Source organism: Carcharodon carcharias, chromosome 19 (genome assembly GCF_017639515.1).
Source record: "Carcharodon carcharias isolate sCarCar2 chromosome 19, sCarCar2.pri, whole genome shotgun sequence".
NCBI classification, from domain to species: Eukaryota; Metazoa; Chordata; class Chondrichthyes; order Lamniformes; family Lamnidae; genus Carcharodon; species Carcharodon carcharias.
In genome coordinates, this window is record NC_054485.1 from 82,217,052 (window position 1) to 82,225,538 (window position 8,487).

The window sequence follows — 8,487 nt, forward strand, 5'->3', positions numbered from 1 at the left end:
TTTCTCGCTGAAGTTTCAATACTCCTAAAAACACAAATACATTGAGAAATAACACACAGGTATACACAGACATCTCTCCAGAATAACACATTGATACATCCAAAATCCGTTTGCAAATATCACAATATTACTCATAAATATATGGTGCGAAACTGATCTAACCCATTACCGGGACGCCACATCAGCTACGTTAAACGCGCTATATAACTGCCAGTTATTGTTTTTTTCAGAAACACGAAGAGGATCCATTTATATTCTTCCACAATATTCCGCGTTCTTTTTGTCACCTCGATTTGAAAGGCTACCAATAAAAAATGGTGGTGGATTCGATAGGTTGGAATGAAACAATCTACTTCCACGAACAGCGTGTGTATAGAACACAGGGGGGCGAAAGGGCAGGGCAGGAAACAGGCAAAGCAGAGCCCGGCAGTAAGAATGTGAGGAGGGTTCCACTAAGAGCATATGCTACAGCAGCAGGTGAGAAAGCAGCATAATATTTTCTCATTATTTTTCGTATATGTCTTTCATTATTTAGTGAGATTTGTATTTGGGGCCAAGTTCCCGTCGATTCTCTGCTCAGCGGTCCCTCACCGGTAGTACAAATCTCACTAAATACTAATTGACATGTACGAAAAATAATTTTAAAATGCCAATTTCTAAAGGGGCAAACCTATTGCTGCTATTAAGGAATTAAACAGCTCTTTCGAATTTTGTACAACGGTCAAAGTCCCACTGCCCCCTTTATTGCTCCGGTGCATACACCCAGTACCGTCTTCTTGAAACAAATCACCACAATCATATTGCTCATTTTGTTGTAATTAGGAATCCTTGTGCATGAATCCCAAAAAGCTAACGTACAAGTTCAGCGGGTAATGGGGAAGGCAAATTGAATGTTAGCCTTTATTTCAAAGGGAATGGAGCATGCAAATAGAGAAGTCTTGTTAAAACTATACAACTATATGCAGAGGTATAGAATATAAAAGTAAGGATATAATGTTGGAATTGTCTAAAACACTGCTGAGGTTACAACAGGACTATTGTGTGCAGTTCTGGTCACCACATTACAGGAAGGACGTAATAGCTCGGGAGAGAGTGCAGAGGAGGTTTAGAAGAATGTTGCCAGGGTTAGAAAAGTGTAGCTGCGAAGAGAGATTGGATAGCTTGGGGTTATTTTCCTTAGAATAAAGAAGGCTGAGAGGTGACTTGATTAAGGTGTACAAAATTATCCGGGGAATAGATAGAGTGGACAGGATAAAATTGTTTCCCTTGGTGGAGAATTCGAGAAGCAGGGGACATAGATTCAAGAGAAGTGGCAGAAGGTGTAGGGGGGACATGAGGAAGAACTTTTTTATGAAGAGGGGTGTGGGTGTTTGAAATTTGCTGCCCAAGTTACTGGTAGAGGCAGAAAGTCTAAACTCTTTTTAAAAGTACCTGGATCTGCACCTTAAGTGCTGTAAGCTGCAGGGCTATGGGCCGGGTGCAGGAAGGTGGGATTAGTCCTAGGGCTGGTATGGACAAGATGGGCCGAATAGCCTCCTTCTGTGCTGTGATTTTTCTATGGTTTTTGGTTCTAAGGCACCAGTTAGGCCATACCTAGAAACTGTGAAAAGTTTTGGTCCCTTTATCCAAGGAAAGATACGTTGGCATTGGAGGCAGTCCAGAGAAGGTTCACTCCGTTGATCTAGAATATGGAGGGATATTCTTATGGGGAGAGGTTGAGTGGGTTGGGCCTGTATTCATGGGAGTTTAGAAGAATGAGAGGCGACCTTATTGAAACACATAAGATTCTTAGGATGCTTGACATGGCAGATGTTGAGAGGTTGTTTTCCCTTGTGGGAGAGTCTTGGACCAGAGGGCATAATCCCAGGGTAAGACGTCACTTATTTAAGAAAGAGATGAGGAGGAATTTCTTCCCTCAGAGGATGGGGAAACCGCGGAACTCTTTACCGCAGATGGCTGTAGAGATTGGGCCATTAAGTATCTTCAAGGTTGAGATAGACAAGTTTTTCATCAGTAAGGGGACCAAAGGCTATGGGGAAACGGCAGGAAAGTGGAATTGAGGATTATCAGATCAGAAATGATCTGATTGATTGGCGGATCAGACTCAATGGGCCGAATGGCCTCCTTCTGCTGCTACGTCTTATTGTCTTATACTCAAGGTCGGAAGGATCATCGGCCTCTGATAGTGGAAGGAAGACACTGTGGCCGGGGGGGTGGGGGTGGGGGGGGGGGGGGGGGGGGGGGGTGGTGGGGTTTGGTGGTGATGTAGGTGTGGGTGGGGAGTTATGTGGGGGAATATCGAACTCGAGGACATAGTTACAGCATAAGAGGACACTCCTTTAAAACTGAGATGTGAATGAATTTCTTCTCTCAGCGGGTAGTGAATATTTGGAAATCGCTACCCCAGAGAGTTGTGGTTACTGAAAGTATTTAAATCATTGCTGATATTTATGAAATATCTGCTTAAATGTCTAGCACTGCTCATTCACTGACCTTCCCCTTAGTCTATTTTTCCAGCCTGCTTTAGACAACTGTTTCTTCATACCTTTGTAATTGCCCTTATTTAAGTTGAGGACAATGGACCTGAGTTGCTCGCCCTCAAACTGAATTTAAATTTCTACATTGTTGTGATCGCCATCCCCTAAAGGATCCTTAACTACAAGATCTCTTATTAATCCTACTTGTTAACACATTACTAGATCTAAAATAGACTGTTCCCGGGTAGATTCTGCAACATGTTGCTCTAAGAAACAATCTCAGATGCACTCTACAAATTCGTCTTCCATGTTACCCCTGCCAGCCCGATTTGTCCAGTCAATATGCAGATAAAATCGCCCATGACAATTGCAGCACCCTTCTTACACACTTCCATGATTTCCCGGTTTATACTCTGTCCTGACAGCGAAACGACTCTTCGGGGACACATAGACGCCTCCCACCTGTGACATTTTACCCTTGCTAATCCTTATTTCCACCCAAACAGATCGCACATCAGGATTTGTTGCACGCATATCACGACTCACCACCGTACTGATACCTTCCTTTATTAACAAAGCTACCTTCGTTCGGTGAAATTGGCAAACAGAAAGGCTTCCTGAGAAACAAAGATCTGCTCAGGAAGGAGGTCAGAAAGTAAGGCGCACATATAATAATAACTCGTTAAAATAAATTAAAATTCATAAGAGGAAGTAAGAGGTGAAATTATGTACTTTGGGAGGATTAAAATGGAAAGTCAAAGCACTATAAGGTGAGATTTTGATAAGTGTGTATGAGTGTAGAGGCCTTGGTCTCTACTTACATATTGTTCATAATGTAGGTCGAAAATCATATTGGTTACGTGGGTTTATAAGTCGAGAAATATTGTATGAAAGCAACGGTATCATGCTCGAACTTTAACTTCTGTAATTCGACCTTGGTAATGAGTCTTGTGATCACTCTTCAGCAAAGACATTAGAAAGGGCACCGAGGGCGCTTACTGGGAACTTTTGAAGCATGGAATATTTTAGATATGAGGAGTTGTTGGGGAAGTTAAGGTTGTTGTCCTTCGAACATAGATGATTAGAAGATAATAGTGCTTTTCCAGATGATGCGATGTTTGGAGAGAGTAAACAAGGAAAAGAGTCCCTCTGCGTGAAGGCCAATAATTAGGGGTCGTAGATTCAATGCCATTGACAAAAGATATAGATAGGACAGGAGCAGAGATATTTTCACTCAGAGTTAGTGGGATCTAGAACGCTCTACCTGAAAAGGCATTAGAAGGCAATTTAAAGAATATTTTAAAAGGGAATTGGAAAGGTATTTGAAGACGTGCATCTTACAGCTACACAATGAAGAAAAACAACGCAGGAACTATAAACAAAATCAATGCACGCTGTGTAAGCACAAACTCAATGCACAAATGCGCCCGCGCAAACAACCTGACTCAAAGGGAGTCATATGAGGACTCGAAACGTCAACTCTTTTCTTCTCCGCCGATGCTGCCAGACCTGCTGAGTTTTTCCAGGTAATTCTGTTTTTGTTTTGTTATTAATTTGGCTGCTTTGTGTTGTATTTCCTGTAGGAATGTAGTGAATACACGCCAATTAATAAGAATGAGAAAATCAACTGTTGTTGAAAGGTGTATGATATCATTCCGCGTAATGCACAGGAACTTGATTAAATTTAATTAGAAAAGGGAGACGCGTAATCGGCAGGATTCGAACCTGCGCGGGGAAACCCCAATGGATTTCTAGTCCATCGCCTTAACCACTCGGCCACGACTACATGCGTCACTCAACGAAAATCACACTACTCCTCACTGAAAACAATGCTCAGAAAGAATCTTTTTGTTCCGTTGCGATTTTGATTTATTGTGCTGGATATTACTGCATTTAATCACTCTGCTGGTAACATCGACTGCTATTCTTTCTTCATTTCGGCTGAATGTGATTTTAATCCGAAAAGTTGTTTTTGTCTTTTCTTTGAATCACTCCTAAATACATTTATATACAACGCAGATTCAGATAAATGCATTGAGAGATAACACACGTAGACACATATATATTCTGAACTATCACACTACAACAAAATCCATTTGCAAGCATCACAACATTAATGATAAATATTTATATATTTGTAACCTGCTGTACTCCAATCCCGAAATGCAACTATAGCTCGTTCGTGGCGCTGTAGAATGCAAGTTTGTGTTGACAGAAACACTAAGAGAATCCATTTATATTCTTTTTTCATTTTCCGTATTCATTCTGCAATTTAGATTTGAGAAACTACCAATCAAAAAATGACTGTGGATTTGATAGGATGGATCGAAAGAAACTGTTTCCTCGGGCTGTGTATATACAGAAGACAGGGTGGGAATGCAAACAGTAGATGCAGAGCCAGCCAGTAAGAATCAGGGAAGTTACACAAATAAAATATATTGCAGGCACCAAATGAAAAATGGGCGTATTTTCTAGGTGACGCGACCCAAGGAGCAAAGCGATTTGGGTCTCCAGGCACAGGACACACAAATTGCCAGTATACATGTACGAAAAGTCATTTTAAGAACTCAACTTCCAGGCTGTCATATTCGAGGTACAACATATTCCTGCGATTAGATATTTAGACAACTCTCTCTAATTTGCTGCTACAGTTATGCAACCAAACTGGGAAAGATCAAAGGCCAATAATTGTGGCAGGAAGGCTTTTGGCAGTGTGACAGCTGCTGTGTGGCTTCTTTTTTTGCACTTGTTTATATTTCAGATTGCTGCATTTGATTTTTTTTGCCTTTTTTCTGTAAGTTTATGCTTTAATTTAAGGTTAGTGCATTTACAACTTTCATCTTTTCGTCATGTTGTTCATATTTCATAATATTGCAGTTTGCGAATTTAAACTAAATTCTGGAAATCTGGTGCACACTGACTACGGCTCCTTTGATTGACAGCTCTCTCTCTCGCTCTCTCTCCAGGCATCCCACAAAATCACACGCCGCTCATAAGAGGACACGCAGGCGCTAGCCGTCACTAAGCTGCGTTACTATAGCAACAGGCCCAGCCTTTGTCTCAGGGCCGATGATGTTGGCGGCGGATTCGGTGGCTGGGCGCTGCTTTGGGCGTTGGGGTGGGGGGCGGTAGGGGGTTGGCGATGGCAACAGAAAGAGTGGTGAAGAAAAGTTTCTCACTCCAGAGATGCTGGCAGGTCTGCTCAGCGTTTCCAGCATTCGGAAATTGCCTGGGACTGGCGCCACGAGGGCAGTTCCTCCGAATCCAGGTCCAGGAGGCGGCGGTGACCCCGAGCTCTGTGAGGCCACAATGGCTAAGGGCTGTGACGTGGGCGCTGTCAGCAGGAGCACAGGAACAGCAGGAGGACAGTACAACCCCTGAGCGTGTTCCCACCATTCAGTTAGCAATGCCTAATCCATATCCTAAGTTCATTAACCGGCATTGGCTCCAAAAACTTAATAGACTTAGGTCATAAAAATACCAGTTTTGAAAGTTTCAATTCACCCGCAATCTCGAGCTTTTCGAGGGAGTGTATTGACGATTTCCATTACCCTTTGCACGACGACGTGCTTCCTGACATCACGCTGAATGGCTAGGTTTTAATTATGAAGTTACACGCGGATGAATAATGTTCCTTTGCATTTATCCTATCAGTTCCATTAATTATATTGCAGTACAGTGCTGTGTTGTGTAGGACTGTGTACTTACAGTGTCCTCATTGGCTTGTACAGGTCTTATTTCTGCACGCCATAGTTCTGGGGGTTCTGCAGGTCTGTGTTCTTTCGGTATTGAAGTTTGTGATGGTCTGTGTCCGTAAACTGCTGAGGGTATTTACAGGTCCTATCTCCCCTCATGCCCTCGGTGAGTTCATTTGGTCCATGATTCCCATATTTTGCTATCTAAACCCTATTACCAGTAAGCAGTTGACCACCCAACACTCCTATCTGGGCCCCAGGCTGACATTGTTAAAGGTTCTCTCTCTGTACTCTCATTGTCTTCATCAAAATTGCCACCATCAGCCATGCCGCGAATAAAAGAAGACTTGACCCGACCATCCTTGCAGGCCACCACCTCACCTCCAACCTTCCTTTCCTTTCCAAACTCACTTCCTGGAAATTTATGTTTGAATCGTTCCAATCCGGTTTATGCTCCTGCCACAGTACAAACACAGCTCTTCTCAAAGTAAAATATGACATCCTATTTGACTGTTCTCCTTCTTGGCTGTCTGTTCATCACACCATCCTCTTCCATTGCCTCACGACCGTCTTCCAGCTGGATGAGACTGTTCTCACCTGCTTTCAGCCTTATATATCTACACATAGCCAGAGAATGACTTGCAATGGCTTCTCTTCCCATTCCAGGTTTGTTACCTTAATGTTCCCCAAGGATCAATTCTTGACCCCCTTCTATTTCTTATCTATGTGCTCTCCCTTGGCAATATCATCACAGCATTAATTTTGACATGTATGCTGATGAATTCCATCTCACCTCTCCTGACTCCTCCACTTTTGCTAAATTATAAAATTGCTTATCCAATATCCAGTATTTATCATAAGACCAGGAATGGGGACATTCACTAATAATTGCCCAATGTGCAGCAACATTCATGACTCCTCAGATACTGAAGCAGTTCATGTCCGAATGCAGCAAGATCTAGACAATATCCAGGACTGAGCTGATGTGAGGTGCTAATGTAACTTGCCACATAAGTGTCAGGCAATAGCCATCTCCAACAAGAGAGTGAATCTAACCATCACTCCTTGACGTTCAATGACATTACCATAACTGAATTCTCCATTATCAACATTCTGGGATTTACCAATGACCAGAAGCCGAACTGAACTAGACATATAAATACTGTGACTACAAGGGCATATCAGAGGCTAGGGATCCTGTGGCGAGTAACTCACCCCCTGACTCCCCAAAGCCTCTCCACCATCTACAAGGCACAGGTTAGGAGTGTGATGGAATACTCTCCACTTGCCTGGATGAGTGCAGCTTCAACAACACTCAAGAAACTTGACACCATCCAGCACAAAGCTTGATTGTCACCCAATCCACAAACATTTACTCCCTCCACCACTGACATGGGCAACAGTGTGTAGCATCTACAAGATGTACTGCAGAAACTCATCAAGGCTTCTTAGACATTATCTTCCAAATCCACAACTATCACCATCTAGAAGGACAATGGCAGCAGACACATGGGAGTACCACTAGTTGGAATGTTCCCCTCCAAGCCACTCGCCATTCTGACTTGGAAAGATATCTCCGTTCCTTCACTATCACTGGGTCAAAATCCTGGAACTCCTTCCCTCGCAGCACTGTGGGTCTACTTGCACCAAATGGACTGCAGCGATTCAAGAAGGCGGCTCACCACCTTCTCAAGGGCAGCTAGAAATGGACAATAAATGCTGGCCTAATCTATGATGCCCACATCCCATGAATGAATAAAAATAAAAGTACTGTATGAGCAGAAGTGTTGTTCAATTAAGTATTTGGAGGACTGAAACCATTGCTTTTGGTCTCCGCTCCAGACTTTGTCCCAGAACTACTGTCTTTGTCCCTCTCCCTGGCAACACTCTGAGACTAAACCTGACTTTTAGCAATTTTGGTGTCCTATTTCATAAGGAGCTTCCAACCACATATCTGCCTATTTCAACTTCTGCCTGACTCCACCCCTGCCTCAGATCATCAGCTGCTAAATCCCCCACCTATGCTTTGTTACTTACAGACTTGACTATTAATAGCAGTTGGATCATCCCCAACCATAAAATCTGAATTCACTGGTGTGTAAGCAGGTGGGCTGATCGCGTAAATCATTTCCCACACACATAGAACAGTGCCTCTCTCCAGTATGAATGTGCTGACTGTGCATCATATATTTTCACTGTGTAAATCTCTTTGTGTATGGGAAGTCTGAATGATCCCTCTCTGTTGTGAATGTTCTGCTATCAGTAGATGGGGTAACTAAGTGATTCGATTTCAACACTCATCTTTTCTGCAGTGT

General features: G+C 42.9%; 1 non-coding gene across 1 annotated transcript; it reads right to left on the minus strand.

Annotated features, from left to right (window-relative positions):
- Positions 1-4,181: 4,181 nt before the first annotated feature.
- trnas-aga lies at positions 4,182-4,263 on the minus strand. Its single transcript has one exon. It is a non-coding gene; the product is annotated as a tRNA-Ser (tRNA).
- Positions 4,264-8,487: the final 4,224 nt, after the last annotated feature.